The sequence below is a fragment of the Akebia trifoliata genome, chromosome 4 (assembly GCF_017979445.1).
Source record: "Akebia trifoliata isolate Shusen 1 chromosome 4, ASM1797944v1, whole genome shotgun sequence".
In the NCBI taxonomy this organism is placed as follows: Eukaryota; Viridiplantae; Streptophyta; class Magnoliopsida; order Ranunculales; family Lardizabalaceae; genus Akebia; species Akebia trifoliata.
The window spans coordinates 32,275,036-32,293,826 of NC_141378.1; positions in this window are offsets into that span (position 1 = coordinate 32,275,036).

Genomic DNA, 18,791 nt, shown 5'->3' on the forward strand with positions numbered 1-18,791 from the left:
GGTTGATTGGATTTCGATTTAAATGTGATCGAATGGATTTTGATTTTTTTTTTTTGGTTGATTTGGTTGATTGATTTAAAATTTTAATTCAATTTTGCATTTTAATTGGTTGAGTGATTTTTAAATTGATTTTCAATTTGATTTTAATTTTGATTTTGTATTTTAATCGGTTTCTTGAAAATGTAATTTTTATTTTGTATTAATTTGATTTTACGATTTTAAATTAATTTTAAATTTTGGATTTTAGTTTAATTTTCAATTTAATTTTATTTTGGTTTAATTTTTTATTTTGAGTTTTATTTTCCTAGGGATCAAGGTCTCTATGTTAGGATTAGATGTTAAGGGGCGTTTTGGTCATTTTTACGATTTTTGACGATTTTTCTTAAATTCATCTGTTTTCATCGATTTGGGTCCCGTTAGACTCGAAATCACGTTCTGAGTGTAATGGAGGTACTTTTGAGACTTTTCGGACATCCGAAATTTATGAGGGGTATTTTCGTCATTTTGATTATTTTTACAAATTTCTCTGTTTTCATCGATTTGGGTCCCGTTAGACTCGAAATCACGTTCTGAGTGCAATGGGGGTACTTTTGAGACTTTTCGGACATCAGAAATTTATGAAGGGTATTTTCGTCATTTTGATGATTTTTACAAATTTTAGGAATTTCAACGTGAGTTTTCTTTAGTCACTGTGTGAGTATTTCTAAGTTCTAAAGTTATATTTTTCTAGCGTAGCGAGGTCTCTAAGTTATCGATTTGTGTAACGAACCTATGCGTACGTGCTTGCTAAGTCAGGTTGTAAGATGTAGCGATCCTAAGCGTGCGTAAATTTCTAGGTAGAGTAGTGACGAGTAGGGAGGATGAAAAGAAACTAGAAACAGAAGGAACCAAGCAGTACTCACAAGCCTTCGAGTTCTTTTATATTCATCATTAGGAATCCACCAAAATCGGGTGACGAATTGTCGAATTAGGCAGATGCAATAATGGGGTGTCTACAGATGCCCCTCTTTGGCAGAGGTGGAAGCAAACTAGATGCCCAATCTATTGTGTAGATAGTGCGACATCCGATGTCAAAGCTAGTGACAGCCATTTTGCAGCCTGATTCGACAATTTGTCAAAGTGTCCAGATCCTGAGATAACCTCTCCTGAAAAAATGTCAGATCCTTGAATTTTGAAAAAAAATTCTCCTTGACTAATGCAAATGCAATGTGGGTGCACGTGTGTGCCATTGTGTAGTGATGACTTTGAAAATGCGCATCTCCCATTCTGCACATTCATGCCTGAGAGGATAGCAAACTGTGTAAGGTCAACATAAAATCCGTGCAACATGTTTTTGCAGAAATTCAGATAAACTAAGTAAAATCTAAAAATAAATTGAGCAGGTCTGAGTAAAATATGAGTAGATCTGAGTAAAATCCGAGATGACCCTCGGCGGTATCTGAGCAAAATCCGAGAAAGAATCTCGACTGGTCTGAGCAAAATCTGAGTAAGTCTGAGTAAAATCCGAGATAACCCTCGGCGGTATCTGAGCAAAATCCGAGATGACCCTCGGCGGCATCTGAGCAAATTCGAGAAAGAATCTCGACAGGTCTGAGCAAAATCTGAGTAAGTCTGAGTAAAATCCGAGATGACCCTCGGCGGCATCTGAGCAAATCCGAGAAAACCCTCGGCGGTATCTGAGCAAAATCCGAGAAAGAATCTCGGCGGGTCTGAGCAAAATCTGAGTAAGTCTGAGTAATTCCGAGATGACCCTCGGCGGTATCTGAGCAAATCCGAGACAAATCTCGGCGGGTCTGAGCAAAATCTAAATAGGTCTGAGTAAAATCCGAGATGACCCTCGGCGGCATCTGAGCAAATCCGAGACGAATCTCGGCGGGTCTGAGCAAAATCTGAGTAGGTCTGAGTAAAATCCGAGATGACCTCGGCGGCATCTGAGCAAATCCGAGACGAATCTCGGCGGGTCTGAGCAAAATCTGAGTAGGTCTGAGTAAAATACCGGAGTAAAAATCTCACTCCACAGGAATCATTTTTATTATTTTTTATTTTTTTAGATGGTCAGGTCAACATTTGAACCTCAGGGGTTTTCAAAAAAATGCTATCGAAAGGGTGACCTTTAATTTCAAATATTCCTTATCCTTTGGGAAGCTTAAAAAAAATGCCCCTAGTTTGATAAGACATTACACTGGGGATAATTGAACATATTTTGAAATGTCGTGCCCCTACTGTAAAGGGAAAATAAATACGCTTCCAAACAAAAGGAGAGGTGCCCCTAAATATGAAAATTAGAAGTCTTAGATTACCACCAGTGCAATAAGGATTCACTTTTAATTTCGATTTTATTGAAGATTATGAGTCAAGCTCATCTGTTGGGAACAAATATTCACTTTTGAGATTCATCTTGGAGATCACGTTCTTTCCCCTTTGGTTCACTTAGGAAAGTAAACTTTTCCAGATCAGTCGTAGACGAGATACATGTGTCTTGTAAGTCTTTGCCTGTTTTAAACTGGGTATTGAAGCTTGGTCATTTCAGATTTCTGACGCTCTGACTAGGCTCGTCTTTTCAGATTCTCTGCTCGATGGAGATTCTCTTTCGATTGCTCTACCTTTTGCCTAGATTGCCTGTTTAGGTTTTCAATCTAGCGAGCATGCTCTAATTTTTGCCTAGACCGCCTTTTCAGGTTTTTGATCTAGCGAGCTTATAAATTTCTTTTTCTTTACTCTGATTGTTGCCAAGGCCGTCCTTTCGGATTTTCAACCTTGCGAGCTTGCCTTAATTTTTGCCTAAGCCGCCCTTTCAGGTTTTCAACCTAGCAGGCTATTTTTTTTTTTTTTTTTTTTTTTTTTTTTGAGTTCTGGAGTTACTGTCTGATTACGCTTACTATTTTCCTCGACCTTTTCATGCGGTACTTAGGAGGACTTCCATAGGTGGGCTTAGGAATAGGTTAAAAAAGAAAGGAGATTTGAGACTCGAGAACCCAAATGCAAATGCCCCTTGTGTGGCATTCCTTTAAAATAGTTTTCTTTTCCTTCCCCATTTTGACAAATTTCTTTACGGGAGAACATATATATATTTTTTTTGAACTGGTCGGGCCTGAAGTAACTTCTCAGGTTGCCTACGTACCCCAGAATTTTGGGATCAGACCAAAACGTAGTTCGAAAATTTCCCTCCCCTAGGTTAGGTGAACGGGCTAAGAAAGAAGAAAGTTTTTTTTTTTTTTTTTTTTTTTTTTTTGGCTGCAAGGGGCTGAGAAAGGAGATATTTAATTGGGTGACAGAAAAATTGGTTCGACCGAAGATGGCCTCCTCAAATGTAATACCGCTTGATCTGGTCAAGGTTTGTCGGTTCTGGTAATTCGATGCCATCGTGATCTTGGAGTTTGACAGCTTTCCCAGGCAGTACCTCCTTGACAATGAAAGGACCTCCCCAATTGGGCTTGAATTTGCCTCTAGGATCGAAGATGGGTGCTCGATTTTCTTTAAGTACGAGGTCTCCAGCATGTAAGTTGCGAACTTTAACTCTTTTATCAAATGCCCGAGCGACTCTTCTCTGATAGACTTGTACGTGGTATAACGCTTTAAGTCGTTTTTCATCGATTAAGTTCAACTCTTCGTACCGGTGACGAACCCAGTCTGCTTCAGATAACTGACTTTCCATTAGAATTCTGAGGGATGGGATTTCCATTTCAACTGGCAAGACAGCTTCCATTCCGTACACTAGTGAATAAGGGGTGGCTCCGGTGGAAGATCGTATCGAGGTACGGTATGCCCAGAGCGCAAATGGTAATTTTTCAGACCAATCCCTATGAGATTGACACATCTTCCTGATGATTGTCTTGAGATTTTTATTGGCTGCTTCAACTGCTCCGTTAGTCTGGGGACGGTAGGGTGATGATTTGTGGTGTCGGATCTTGAACTTTGAACATAGGGAAATAAATTCAGCTTTGAAATGTGACCCGTTATCAGAGATCAGTTCAGAAGGTATCCCATATCGACTGATAATATGTGTTTCGACGAACTTGGCAACTTTGGATGCAGTGAGAACAGCATATGAGGTAGCCTCCACCCATTTTGTAAAATAATCAATAGCCACGAGAATATACTCATGTCCATTCGATGCTTTAGGTGTGATTTTGCCAATTATGTCGATACCCCAGACAGAGAATGGCCATGGCGAAGTCAAACCAACTAATTGTGATGGAGGTACATGTATGAGGTTAGCATGTACTTGACATTTATGGCAGGTCTTGACCAGGTGATGACAGTCTGTTTCCATTGTTGGCCAATAATACCCCTGTCTCATGATTCGTTTGGCTAACATTTTTCCACTCATATGCGGTCCACAGTCTCCGGAATGCAACTCTTCCATTAACTGTTCAGCTTGATTTTCGTCAACACATGACAAATGAATTCCATCATAAGACCTCTTATATAAGTTTCCTGCGCACAGGATGAACTGGGATGCGAATTTCTGTAAGGTTTGCCGTTCTTTCCTTGACGCTTCAACTGGAAACTCTTGTCTTTCCAATACTTTCTGGATGTCAGTGTACCATGGCTTTCCGTCAGGGAGTCGAGCAGCGATGTCGACCTGATGGCAATATGCAGGTTTATCTTTGATTTCTACTGTAATAGGCCTTAGTTCCATGCCTGAAGGCAAATGAATCATCGAAGAAAGCGTAGCCAGAGCATCAGCGAATCTGTTCTCTTCCCTTGAAAGATGTTGGAACAAAATGGCTTTGAACTTCCTTACTAAATTTAGCAGATACTCGTGATAGGGCTTCAGTTTCACATCCTTAGTTTTCCATTCTTCCAACGACTGATGTATAACCAAGGCTGAATCTCCAAATACTTCAATTTCTGTGATACCCAGATCCAAAGCAGCCTCGAGCCCGGCAATGCATGCTTCGTATTCAGCGGTATTATTAGTATTGGAGAAAGCTAACTTAATAGCAATCGGAATGTGACATCCTTCAGGAGAGAATAAGACTGCCCCTATTCCGTACCCGTTCTGATTCGCCGCTCCATCAAAGTATAACCGCCATACTTTATCTCGCAATTCTTTTTCAAGGTTCAAGATATTTTCATCTGGGAATTGATCGATAGGTCTTGTTCCTTCTGCCACTGGGTGATCCGCCAAGTATTCTGCTATTGCTCTTCCCTTGACAGACTTCTGCGTGACATGCGTAATATCGAATTCTGATAACAGCAACAACCAACGTGCAGTTCTACCTGTCAATGCCGGCTTCTCGAAGAGATACTTTAGGGGGTCCATCCGAGATAACAGAATGATTGAATGAGAGAGCATGTAATGCCGAAGCCTTTGAGTAGCCCATACTAGTGCTAGGCAAGTCTTTTCGAGAGATGAATACTTTTGTTCATATTCTAACATCTTCTTGCTGATATAGTAGATGGCCCTCTCTTTGTGATTGTCTTTGTCGTACTGTGCCAGCATGCATCCCATAGCTTCTTCCGTGATTGACAAGTAAAGGAGGAGAGGTTCACCTGGGGTAGGTGGAACCAAAATGGGTGGATTTGAGAGATACTCCTTAACTTGGTCGAAAGCTTTTTGGCATTGCTCATTCCATACTGTGGGCTCATTTTTCTTGAGAAGCTTGAATATAGGTCCGCACACATTGGTGAGCTGAGCGATAAATCTGCTGACATACTGAATTCTGCCTAAGAACCCTCGAATCTGTTTTTCAGTCTTAGGAGGTGCCATTTCTTGTATAGCTTTGATTTTTCCAGGGTCTACTTCAATCCCCCTTTGACTGACTACGAATCCAAGTAATTTTCCAGAAGTCACTCCGAATACGCATTTTTGAGGATTAAGGCGTAACTGGTATTTTTGGATCCTTGTAAGAAACTTCTCTAATGCAGCGACGTGTCCCGATCGTTCTTTGGATTTCACTATCATGTCATCCACATAGACCTCGACCTCCTTGTGTATCATGTCGTGCAATAAGGTCGTAGCTGCTCTCTGATAGGTAGCCCCAGCGTTCTTCAAACCGAAAGGCATGACTTTGTAGCAAAATGTTCCCCATTGCGTGATGAATGATGTCTTTTGCATGTCACGAGGGTCCATCTTTATCTGGTTGTACCCCGAAAATCCATCCATAAAAGAAAGCATGGCGTGCCCTGCTGTATTATCGACCAATACATCTATGTGAGGCAACGGAAAACTATCTTTTGGACTGGCCTTATTTAAATCTCTGAAGTCCACGCACATTCTCACTTTCCCATCTTTTTTGGGAACGGGGACTACATTAGCAATCCATTCTGGGTACTCCACCACTTCCAAGAATCCAGCATTGATCTGCTTAGTGACCTCTTCCTTAATCTTCAAAGTCCATTCTGGCTTCATACGTCGGAGTTTCTGCTTTACTGGCCGAGCATCTGGATGCAATGGAATCCGATGTTGGACGATATCTGTACTTACTCCTGGCATGTCCTCATACGACCACGCAAATACGTCCTTGAACTTTCTGAGCAAATCCACTATCCCTTCGCGTTCCTCGGGAGATAAGGTGACTCCAATTTGAATCTCTTGAGGAATATCTTTAGTCCCGAGATTGACTAATTCTGTTTCTTCCATTACAGGTTGAGCCCGACGTTCATCTTCTTGTTCAAGTTGTTTAATTAATTCGATAGGAGTTTCTTCATCAGAAGATTCATCCTTCGAAGTCAGATTATCAGTTAAATCATTATTGCACTCGGGGTAATCAGAAACTTCTTCTATTTCATTAAAGATAGATGGGGTGACAGGACTTACTGCAGACTCGACAGACTCATCATGACCAGACCCGACATACAACAAAGGACTCATTACATGGTAATTGGAAAGAGACCCGACTGCGGGTTTGATTACAGACTGTGGGTTTTGAGCACTACTTTTGACTGACAAGACTGACACATTTCCTTCTTCGAGAAACATCTGAGAAATATTGAGTGAATCCACAGTTGTCTGCCAATCATCTGCTCCTTCGAGTTCTTTAGATGCTTCGTCTTCTTCCTTGTCAGGCCAACTCATTCCAAAGAAAATCTCAAATCCCGGTTGACGGGTACCTGTGACGTGGTCGATAAAGGGTTCTGGAAAACCACAATAAGGGAAATCTTCCCCTGCTTTCACAAAGTGCCCATTCAGGGTTTTGCGATATGGCTTCATGTTGATTAGGTCGATGACATGTCCTTGTCTCTTTGCATTCGCCTTATCTTTTTTATCTTCCAATATCGGGCCCAGTCTTCTTTGGTAGGTTCGTACCCCAATCCGAATGTCCCAACTACTTCTTGAATGACTGGTGCAGCTTTAATCCCTTGTTGTCTACGACCCAAACCCATGCCTGGGAAGAATCTCATGCTTTTGAACATGCTGGCCACACAACAACTGAACGTATTATCGATAGGTACCAGCTCTTTTGCAGAATCGTCCCACTGAACCGCATGAATATTTTCAAATTCAAACCCGCTGAGTTGTATTTCTTTTTCTTTAGGTTGAATTTCAGGCAGTGACTTATCCTTGGTTTCTATATCGTTCACAATCTCCATAATTTCGGCATCCCCATGAAGTGTGATCACCAAACCGTCCTTGATGAATTTAATCTTCTGATGCAAAGTAGAAGGTACGGCCTTGATCTGATGCAGCCACGGTCTCCCTAATAATAGGTTAAAGGATGACTGAATATCCAAGACTTGAAATTCCACAGGGAAGTCTGCTATACCTGTGGATATTAGTAGCTGCAAAGTTCCTAGTACATCCCTCTTCGTATTATCGTAAGCTCTGACGCCTTGGCTAGTTGGTTTGAAGTCGTCTGTCTTGAACCCGAGGCAAGTCGCGGTCTTCAGAGGACAGACATTTAATGCACTTCCATTATCTACCAAGACTAGAGGGACTCTCATTCCATTGCAATCAATTGTAATGTGCAATGGCTTTGTGTGGCTCGGCCCTTCTTTTGGGAGATCTGAATCTGAGAAGGATAGACTATTTTCAGCATAGGTTGCCCCTACTATACTGGCTAATTGATCCGGAGATGTGTCGAGGGAAACTTGGGCTGCGCTTAACGCTTTGAGAACAGCTTCCCTGTGAGCTGTGGAGGCCATGAGCAAACCCCAAATTGAAATGTTGGCACCTGCCTTTTTTAACTGTTTGATCACGATATCATCCTCTTCAATAGTTTCCTGAATGGGGTATACTTTTTCCTTCCTTGCCAAGGCCGCTGGATTGTCAACACTGAGTTCCGGTGGCTTAAAGACTCTTCCTCCTCGTGTCATGTGCTTGACTTCATCACAAGATAGTGGAAATGGCTCATCTTCTTTGGCCAATAGGTAAGGATCTTCATCTGTTACAGAGAATGGGCTTTTCGAGATCATTTGTGCCAAGAGGTGGCTGGTATATGACGGGCTATCGTAGCGAGGTGGGGATAGACAGTATGATTCATCTTCAGTTAGATCAAATGGCTCATGGCTTGTGGCATAGACCTCATCATTGAAAGTTATTCCAACAAGAGGATAACTAGGTGGTTTGGCGTAGATTGGATGGATGAAAGAGGGTAGGTCGAATGGTAGTTGGGTGTTGGAGACCATATTTAGTGTTGGTGGAGGTTGATATGCAGGTAGTGGATTGGTAGTGACATTTGACGGTGTTGGGGTAGGAATGATGACTTTTTTATCATCGATAAGATTTTGGATGGCATGGCGGAGAGAGATGCAACGGTCAGTATAATGACCAGGGCTTTGATGGAATTCACAAAAGACGTTAGGGTTATGTGAAGTTGGGATTTGGTAGAGGTTGAGGTTGGAGAGGGGTGAGGAGCCCTTTTTTCAATAATTTCTAGAAGGCCGCAGTGAGGGTCATCCCTAGATTTGTGAACTGTCGAGGGGGGGCTCTACCCAAATTTGCCTGGTTATTGGTTCGAGCTGGGGGTTGAGCTGGGGTAGTGGAAGTATTGGCTATATAGGCATGGTTGATGTTGGGTTTGGAATTAGTGAAGGGTTTTTTGGCTTTGTTGTCAGAAGAGTTGGAAAGAATCCCAGAGGCAAAAGCATCCTCAAGTTGGCTTCCAGCTTGTAACAAGGATTCAAATGTGGGGAGATACTGGGCAACTAAATGCTGGGCATACCCCTATGAGAGGTTTTTCAAGATGATTGCCACTTGTTCCTTTTCTGATGGTCTATCCCACATCTGTGCAGCCTTAGCCCTCCAACGGCTAATAAAATCGGTAAATGTTTCCCCACTCTTCTGCTTAGTGGATTCCAAATCTCTTCGAGAAGTTTCGATTTCAGTGCTGTACTTGTACTGGTGCCAGAACATCCTTGACATATTTTCCCATGTCCCAATTACAGCTGAGTCTTGGGACATCAACCATCGCAACGCTGATCCTGATAGAGTACGCTGGAACAATAATGTCATCTGTTCATCACTGAGGCCCATTGTACGCATGTTGGTGACATATACCTTGAGATGCGTTTTTGCGCAACCTACTCCACTGAATTTTTCCATTTCTGGCATAACAAATTTCTCGGGCAGACGGATCTTAGGGATTTGATTCAAAGCCTCTATTCCTGCCGCGATTTCATCAATCCCTTTTATATTTTTCACGGCTGTTTCCAACTGAGTCATTCTGTTGGCTAACATTGGATTCTCATTAAAATGCTCCTCATTTCCGTCAAGCTCATAAACCTCATCCAGATTCTTAGCTGTGCTACCTTCCGGTCCCTTGCCCCTTTGATCATCTGGCTGGTCTCTTGTTGACTCAGAAATCTGTTCTAGCACTTCTACCTTGTTTTTTATGTTGTTCATATCCATTGCAAAGACTGCCAGGATCTTACGAATTTCCGCGAGTTCAGATTCAGAAGCCATTTTCGATGGTTCACTTGGCACTGATGTTCTTTCCAAACGACCTGACTCTCGACTCCAACCAGGTGGCGGACGCTTAAGTTTGGGCGCAATAGTATCCTGAAACCCCATCAAAGGTGAATTAAGAATTGATCCCTTTTGATAGCATTTACTTTTATTATTATAATTGATAAGTTGTGCTGGTCGAACTTATGTCTGATGAGGTGATTTATTGTTAATTAGGGCCTTATAAAAAAAAATAGACTTCTCATTAAAAATCATACCAATGAAACAAATGCGAATACAAAAGAAATGAGGAGACTCTCCTCTTAAAGCAAAGATGACTCGATCTAGGACCCTGTATGCTCTTCTACTTCTCTCTTTTGCTTCTTGAATGCTTGTTGATCTTCTGATTCAATAAGTAACCGATTGTCCCAAGCAGTAGCTATGTGTTCTACCAAGTGCACAGTCAACTCCTTAATAGGATGTCGATTCCTCGGAAGCATTGGGATCCATGAAGGGAATCCTATCTGTCTTGGTATCATCCTTGGGCAATAAAAAGATGTATTCAACAAACCAGTGAGCATTACGTGATCAGACCCTTTTGAAGCAAGCACGGTGCCTTCATCCATTCTTGATCCCAATTTATCCCAATTTACATCTTGTGTAGTCAAATTTGAGAGCCAGTCCTTCCAGTCTTCTATGGATGCAAAGTCCACCAATGTTTCCTTTCTTGTGAATTTTTCCCATTTACTTTCCTTGATTTGCGGGAACTCTGCGATGCGAAGTCGGATACATAACCACAGATAAAGCAAATGTGGACTTCCTCGAAATCTTGTCCCTCCTGGTGCATTCTCATTTGATAATCCCTCAAAAGTCTCGGCGAGTATTGTGGGGACTGGGTTAACCTTGTTTTTAAGTTGTCCGGCAATATCTGCAAAGAAGCTTGGTAACTGATGACCCATCCTAAATGAAACCAGAAAATATGTTGACAATACCCCCAGACATAAAGTAAAATCCCTGGCCTTCCTGTGAAGTTCTGGAGCGAAATCCCCAGGATTTTCTTGTTCAGGAGTTTGGTGTACTTCTAGGAGTCTCCGCATGTTCAGTAAACCGTGGTCTGTGAATCTTCTTGCTTTTTTTGGCTTAACTCCTAACCCTTTCGAGAGTTCTTTTGTGAATTTGGATTTCGATGGAAGACGAATCATCGGACCCAATATGCTTATCCCCATAATATTACAATAATCTTCGTGAGTTGGACAAAGTGTGACTGAACCAAAACGGAATATGTGGTAATTCGGATCCCAGAAATTAGCCGCGGCACATAAAAGGTTCCAATTGACAGTTACTGACTTGAGAGAGAATACGTTTTGAAGTCCATATGCACCAAAATTGTACTTTTCGACGGTGGTGAACGCATCTAAAGCTCTTTCCATCAACAATTGTACATCACCATGAGCCATCTAACCAAGAAACTAACTCTCATTACTGACATATTTAAAAACAAACCCCGTCCATTTTTGGTACGATTTTTAATGTGATTCAACCATTTTAATTTAAAGAAAGGTCCGATCCATTGAATAGAATTAACCAGAAAAGGTTCAGTTATCACATTCGGACCGATTCTATACAATGGATTCAAAAAACAATACATCACCTCATTGACATTTAATTGAACCAATTAACTCGATCGGCTCGTATATTGATCCAAAAGATCAACGTACCAATTGGGCTAATGGGTTGAAAAATGATGGGCCAACACAACTTTTTCAATTATATTTATTGGGTTGGACCGATATTGCGGGTTCCATTTGAGCGGTGTGGATCGGTCCACCCACTTACCTTTTGGTTAGTTTGGAGAAAAGCAACCCGGGAGCACTTATGATCGATTCGAGTCGTGGCCTAGTAGGACCGCGCCTAAGTTCTAAGCTTTCTATATGATTGAGGCTAGGTTAGGACGAAGCTTAGGTCACTTCAGCCCGAAACACCGATATACTATTCCAGTTTTACCTAGTCAAGCAGTACGTGGTGTTCCAGTTTGATATACCCGAAGGTACTGTACTGAAGTTGTAGCGTTCACGGGCGTCCCCCGTGTCCCGAAGGACCAGGTTAGCTTAGATCCGGCTACTGGGTTTATAAGGACATGACATGATGCAAATATGCGTATGTATGCTCGTGAGTGTGTGCAAAGGGACAAAGTGCGCCCGGGGCGTTTTTCGCAAATATCCAACCATTCAAATTAAATACATCCAATCATCAAATTAATCAACAGAGATAAATAATTGAATATATCTAATCACATGCCAATAAAAAAAAAATACAAAATCTAACCTAATCTAAGATTCTCATTGAGTCAACTGGGTTGACTCGATGAAAAAGTCAACCTAAGGATAGTCTTGGATCGGGTCAAGTTTGACCCTAAAGTCCCCAGTGGAGTCGCCACTGAAATCGCCTCGACCCCCGCGGCCGTCCGCTAAATAGCGGATTAGGGGTCCGATCTATGTATCTCGGGGATTTTTAAAAGAATAGGGAGTCGCCACCTAGTTTAGGTCTAGGAACCAAAATTAACTCCAAATGGATATGGGTCGGTCCGTGGATCAACGAGATGGGTAAGGGGTCAGGTTACGGATTTCGGAAGGTGTTAGGCACCGAACCCGCCTGATCAAGATGACCAGTCTCTACTGCGATCCAAAAATATCCTACGGTCAACATTCAAAGACTAAAATTAAACTAGGGTCCAATCATCATCAAATTGCACCGGATTTACTAAACAAATCCTACGGTTAAAATAATTACATGATTTAATGAGGCATACATGACACCAAAAATTAATGGATCAATTCGATCATACTTTGAATAATAGAAAATTGATTTTCAATGTCACGTATATGAAATTAATGAATTGACTCATTGATGATATTTATCAAAGAAATTTGATTTCTGAGTCGTCACGTGCATTAAATTCAATGGGTTAACTTGCAAATTTTGAGTTGCCACATGTATTAAATTGGTGAGTTAGCCACATGTTTAATTTTTAAATAAAATCGATTCAAATTTCCAATGTCCCAAAAATCAGCGAGTCGACTCGCAATTTGTTAATCAAAATAATCTTTGATTTTTTTAAAAAAATCGCCACATGTATTAAATATGTGATTTAACCCACGTGCACAATTTCTAAAAAAAATCGAACCAAAGTTCCAATGTATCAAAAATCAGCGAGTCGACTCGGAATTTGTTAATCAAAATAATCTTTGATTATTTTTAAAAATTGCCACATGTGTTAAATATGTGATTTAACCCACGTGCACAATTTCTAAAAAATCGAACCAAATTTCCAATGTACCAAAAATCAGCGAGTCAACTCGCAATTTGTTAATCAAAATAATCTTTGATTATTTTTAAAAATCGCCACGTGTGTTAAATATGTGATTTAACCCACGTGCACAATTTCTAAAAAAAATCGAACCAAATTTCCAATGTACCAAAAATCAGCGAGTCGACTTGCAATTGGTTAATCAAAATAATCGTTGATTATTTTTTAAAATCACCACATGTATTAAATATGTGATTTAACCCACGTGCACAATTTGAAAATAAAACCGATTCAAATTTTCGATGTCCCCCAAAATCAGCGAGTTGACTCGTAATTTTTATTGTGAAAATCGATTTTTTATTTTTTATGTTTAGTGTACACCATTAATTTTTATTGAGTCGATTAAAATCAACATTTATGAGTCGACCCAACAACATCAAAAAGTGATGAATCAACCCGATAAATATTAACATCCAATGAGTCGGTCCATCAACTTGGTATACGTGAATTTATTCAATCGATCTATTAATCAAAAAAAATATAGGTGAATTGATACGTTAATAATTCGTAAACTCGAACATTGTCATTAATGCCACGTATACCCCAAAAATCAATGAATTATTTCAAATGCATATGAAATCAAGAAACAATAAATAAAAAAAAAAAACAAAAAAAATAAAAATAAAAATGAAAATAAAAATTTACCTTTATCGAATAATTTCGGATGTGTGAATTCCTTCAAAAAGAACTCGAAATGATGTGTGAGTAATTGTTGTGATCTTGCGTGCTTTTAAGAAGCCTGTTCCCAAAATCGAGTTGGTCTAGGCTTGCTTAATGGCTATGAGCTTGCTTAAAGGCCGAAATTGAGAGAGTTATGAAAAAAAAAGATTGAACCAATGGCTTTTGGGGATACTAACTGTGAGGATAGAGATGCTCCATGGGTTGCTAATAATAAGGATGAATAGAAGGCTGAGTCGGTTGCAAAAATTAAATTAAGTGAGAGCTGAGTTAGGTTGTAAAACTGTGAGGATGAAGAGTGTTACAGGCTGGCTTATGGCTGCTATAAAAAATGAGGAAGTAGGTGAAGGTATGTTGCAGGTTTTTTTTTTTTTTTTTTTTTTTTTTGGGAAGAAGGTTGTAGGCTAAGAGATAGTTGCAGATTTTTAATGGAGAACTAAAAAATGGCAGCAAGGTGAAGATGGAAGGAAGGCCTGATAGCTATTGTTTTTGGACGATTTTAGATATGAATGGAGGGTTGCAATAGCTACTGGTTTTGCTCCAATATGGGGAGAAGGGCTGTTCAAAACATGAGAGAGAAGAAGATGGAGAGATCAAAGAGATGAAGGAGCTGAAGTTGCTGGTTTTTAATGGCAGCCAAAAGAAAAAAACGTTTTTCTTCTTCTTCTTTTTTTGAAAAATGACAGTCAACCAGAGAACTCCCTCTTCTTGGTTCCTTTTGCTCTTTTTTTATAGTCATTCCCTCCCATAAAAACGTGAGAGAAAGAGGGGAGAGAGGGTGGAGATGTGGGTAGTTGTATGGGTGGTTATCTAGCAAAAAACGTCAGAGAATGTTGCTGATTTTTGTTGTGAAGAAGAAGAAGGGTAGAGGACGTGGGTTGATGGGAGAGATCAAGGGAGAGAGTGAAGAGGAGGAGAAGAACGTGGCTGCTATGTGGGTGGTCCAAAACGTGGGTTGTTGAGAGAAGGAGGAGTTGGAGAAGATGACCATGGGAGCACGTGGGGAAGAAGAAGAAACGTGGTTTCTTCTTCTTTCTTTTTTTATTTTTGAATTTTTTTATTTTTTATTTTTTAAAAGAATGGAAGAGGGGGATCCTACGCTACTCGTACTACGGTAACTCTCCGTCAATGAGTCATAATTGGTCGGTTTAATTTTCCTTCCGATTGGTTGATTTCGAATTTTTTTTATTTTTTATTTATTTTAGTCGATGTTTTGATTAAAATTTAATTTGATGTTTTAAATTACATTTGAATTTGTATTTTATTTTAAATTTTGAATTTCGATTAGAATTTAATTTGAATAATTTAGTTGTTGGTTGATTTAATTTTGATTTTTGATTGGTTGATCGTTCGATTTTATTTTTACATTTTAATTGGTTAGGTGATTCGATTTTTAATTTTAATTTAAATTTTGAACGGATTGATTAATTTGCATTTTAATTTGAAATTTAAATTGATTTCAATTTTTAATTGGTCGGTTGATTGGATTTCGATTTAAATGTGATCGAATGGATTTTGATTTGTTAATTACATTTTTGGTTGATTGATTTAAAATTTTAATTCAATTTTGCATTTTAATTGGTTGAGTGATTTTTAAATTGATTTTCAATTTGATTTTAATTTTGATTTTGTATTTTAATCGGTTTCTTGAAAATGTAATTTTTATTTTGTATTAAAATTTGATTTTACGATTTTAAATTAATTTTAAATTTTGGATTTTAGTTTAATTTTCAATTTAAATTTTATTTTGGTTTAATTTTTTTATTTTGAGTTTTATTTTCCTAGGGATCAAGGTCTCTATGTTAGGATTAGATGTTAAGGGGCGTTTTGGTCATTTTTACGATTTTTGACGATTTTTCTTAAATTTCTCTGTTTTCATCGATTTGGATCCCGTTAGACTCGAAATCACGTTCTGAGTGTAATGGAGGTACTTTCGAGACTTTTCGGACATCCGAAATTTATGAGGGGTATTTTCGTCATTTTGATGATTTTTTACAAATTTCTCTGTTTTCATCGATTTGGGTCCCGTTAGACTCGAAATCACGTTCTGAGTGCAATGGGGGTACTTTTGAGACTTTTCGGACATCAGAAATTTATGAAGGGTATTTTCGTCATTTTGATGATTTTTACAAATTTTTAGGAATTTCAACGTGAGTTTTCTTTTAGTCACTGTGTGAGTATTTCTAAGTTCTAAAGTTATATTTTTCTAGCGTAGCGAGGTCTCTAAGTTATCGATTTGTGTAACGAACCTATGCGTACGTGCTTGCTAAGTCAGGTGTAAGATGTAGCGATCCTAAGCGTGCGTAAATTTCTAGGTAGAGTAGTGACGAGTAGGGAGGATGAAAAGAAACTAGAAACAGAAGGAACCAAGCAGTACTCACAAGCCTTCGAGTTCTTTTATATTCATCATTAGGAATCCACCAAAATCGGGTGACGAATTGTCGAATTAGGCAGATGCAATAATGGGGTGTCTACACATTTGTGGAAAGAAAAAGAACTTCAGATGCACTTTTTTTTTTTTTTAAGTGTTTCCATGTTGAATTTGCCTCAAATGTTTTTAATTTTGTATGGTCATTGGCTGCATAAATGACAAACCTATATTTTCTTTGAATTTGCAATTAAATTAACATTTCTTTGAGATCACTTCCATATATAAAGCAAGATCGGATGCTGTTAGAACATAGTCTATTCTTATGGATGGAAATGGCCATGCATTTTGGAGATTGGACAGCTATTTTGATGAACCACATATATTGCTTCAAGGTGTGTCTTAACTGCATAATCTTAATGTTGCTTCAAGGTTTGTCTTAACTGCATAATCTTAATGTTTGAATATTCCATGCAATTTCACATTCAATCATTTTTTTCCACACAAATATTGGAAGCTGGGACTCTGTTACTCCTCAGGACAAGTGGTTTACCTATGATTCTAAACAGTACAAAGCGGTTGAGGATTATATTTCTTTTAAAAGGTGAGCATTATTCTTGTTCAAGCCTAACGTATGGTTTATCTCTGCAGTATTTATTTTTGGCAGTTGTTCCAGACTTATTTGTATTTGCACTATTGTTGGTCCTATAGATTAATGACCCAAAGATTAGTTAAATCTTAATATCAGTCTATGGTGTATATCATATATAGTTTAGTCATGGTTGATGTAACAGTCTAGTAACAACATCTGGAACGTAGCGTTGATTCTAATGTCATGCGGTTCCAAATTAAGAAGTGCCAACTTAGCTAAGTTAATAAGTTTTGTGAAGTATTGTTTCCACGTCCTAAGTTAGACCTTCATAACCCAACTTTACGTTGCTTACTGTAAAAGAAATTTATTGGGAATTCTTGGATGATTTTAAGTTCACTTTGATAGAGTATTTATAGAGGTTACATCATGCCAAGATATAGAAAGTAAAATATATTAAGATCATACATTACTACTTAGCCTAAATCATTCCAATTATTTAAATATCATAATCTCAAATATTTCCTAGTATAAAAGGTACTGATTCATATAGTATTCCATTTATGATGAGATGCAGCAACAACGATACAATGCATCTCGTGTATCTTTGTGCGATGCATCTCATTCTCTAACAACCACAAACCCTTTACCTATCACAAAATAAAATAAAAAATGAAGATGATTTTCAGGAGCTATAATGGTTGCTTTGTATGTGTGAAAGTAGGAGGTTTGAAGTTGTTATAGTTAATCCTTCAAATAAAAGAAAAAGAACTCAGTCGAAGGCAAAGGAAAGGATCTTTAACTTTTGATGATGATGTTCATTCTTAGTCGTGTAATTGTTGGTATATATATATATAGATATTGTTTCTAGGCAACAATGAGTTGGTGATCAACGTGAAAGTGGGTTGAACAGGTTTTGAACCTAGATTGTGGGATCAACATTCCACACATCTTACCAACTTAGCCAAGTTACAAAACATACCCATTATCTACCAAAAATATATATGTACATATTCTGGATTCAATCCATCTTAAGAGGATTTACTCCTTTTTTGTAGTCACATAGACCCATGAAGTAGCACCCTAGAGTTGGTTGGTTTGCTACAACTCTGAGCTTTTAAAAGGCATATAATGCCTAGCATGCTTAGAGAAAAAGGAGATTCAAAATAATTTTTTGTGTATGATCCATATGTCCTCAACCTTCTTTTATATAGGATGAATTTGCTTGCACACTCCTAGTGCAACAACTTTTGATATCTCCAGGACTCTCTACCAATTGTGGGACTCCTAATTGAGTGCGCTATAGGGACAGATCCCCTCATAGGCACCCATATCAAACCAACCAGCACTGGTCTTTCCAAACAAGCATGTGGAAAACCCTTCCATTTTCGTGAACTAAGTTTTCAATTTTCACACTATGATGCTTCCATGCCTTGGTAATAATTTAATTTTGGCTATAGAGTGATGTGTGACTACATCAATAATGAAACAGAAGAAACAAGAAACATAACCAATATTTGTATTGATGAGGGCAATCGTAAGAGGAAAAATAGTCCACAAGAGGATTTGATAGTTCAAGTTAAATGATACAATCCCATGATTGACAATTACAAACGATGAGAGTTTTGAGAAGGCGATTACTCACTACTCTAAATAATGATATTGTTTCTGGTTACAATGTCTCTTAATAGTGTAACTCGACACTAAACATGGATCATTTGGTTTGAAGAACATCTTATAAGGAAAAGAGTTGCATCATGTCTTTGCTATAAGAACAGGTCTTGATTTCTCTTCTTGAAGATTTATGTTAGGTACCCAAATAGTAGTAGTAGGGAGTACACTAGTTTGTTAGGTTGGGCTTTATAATAGTGTGATTTGTTGCTAGACTTAGAAATTAAGATTAGGAATTTGATCAGTATTTGGATTGTGACAAATCTGTTGAGATGTGCATTGGTTG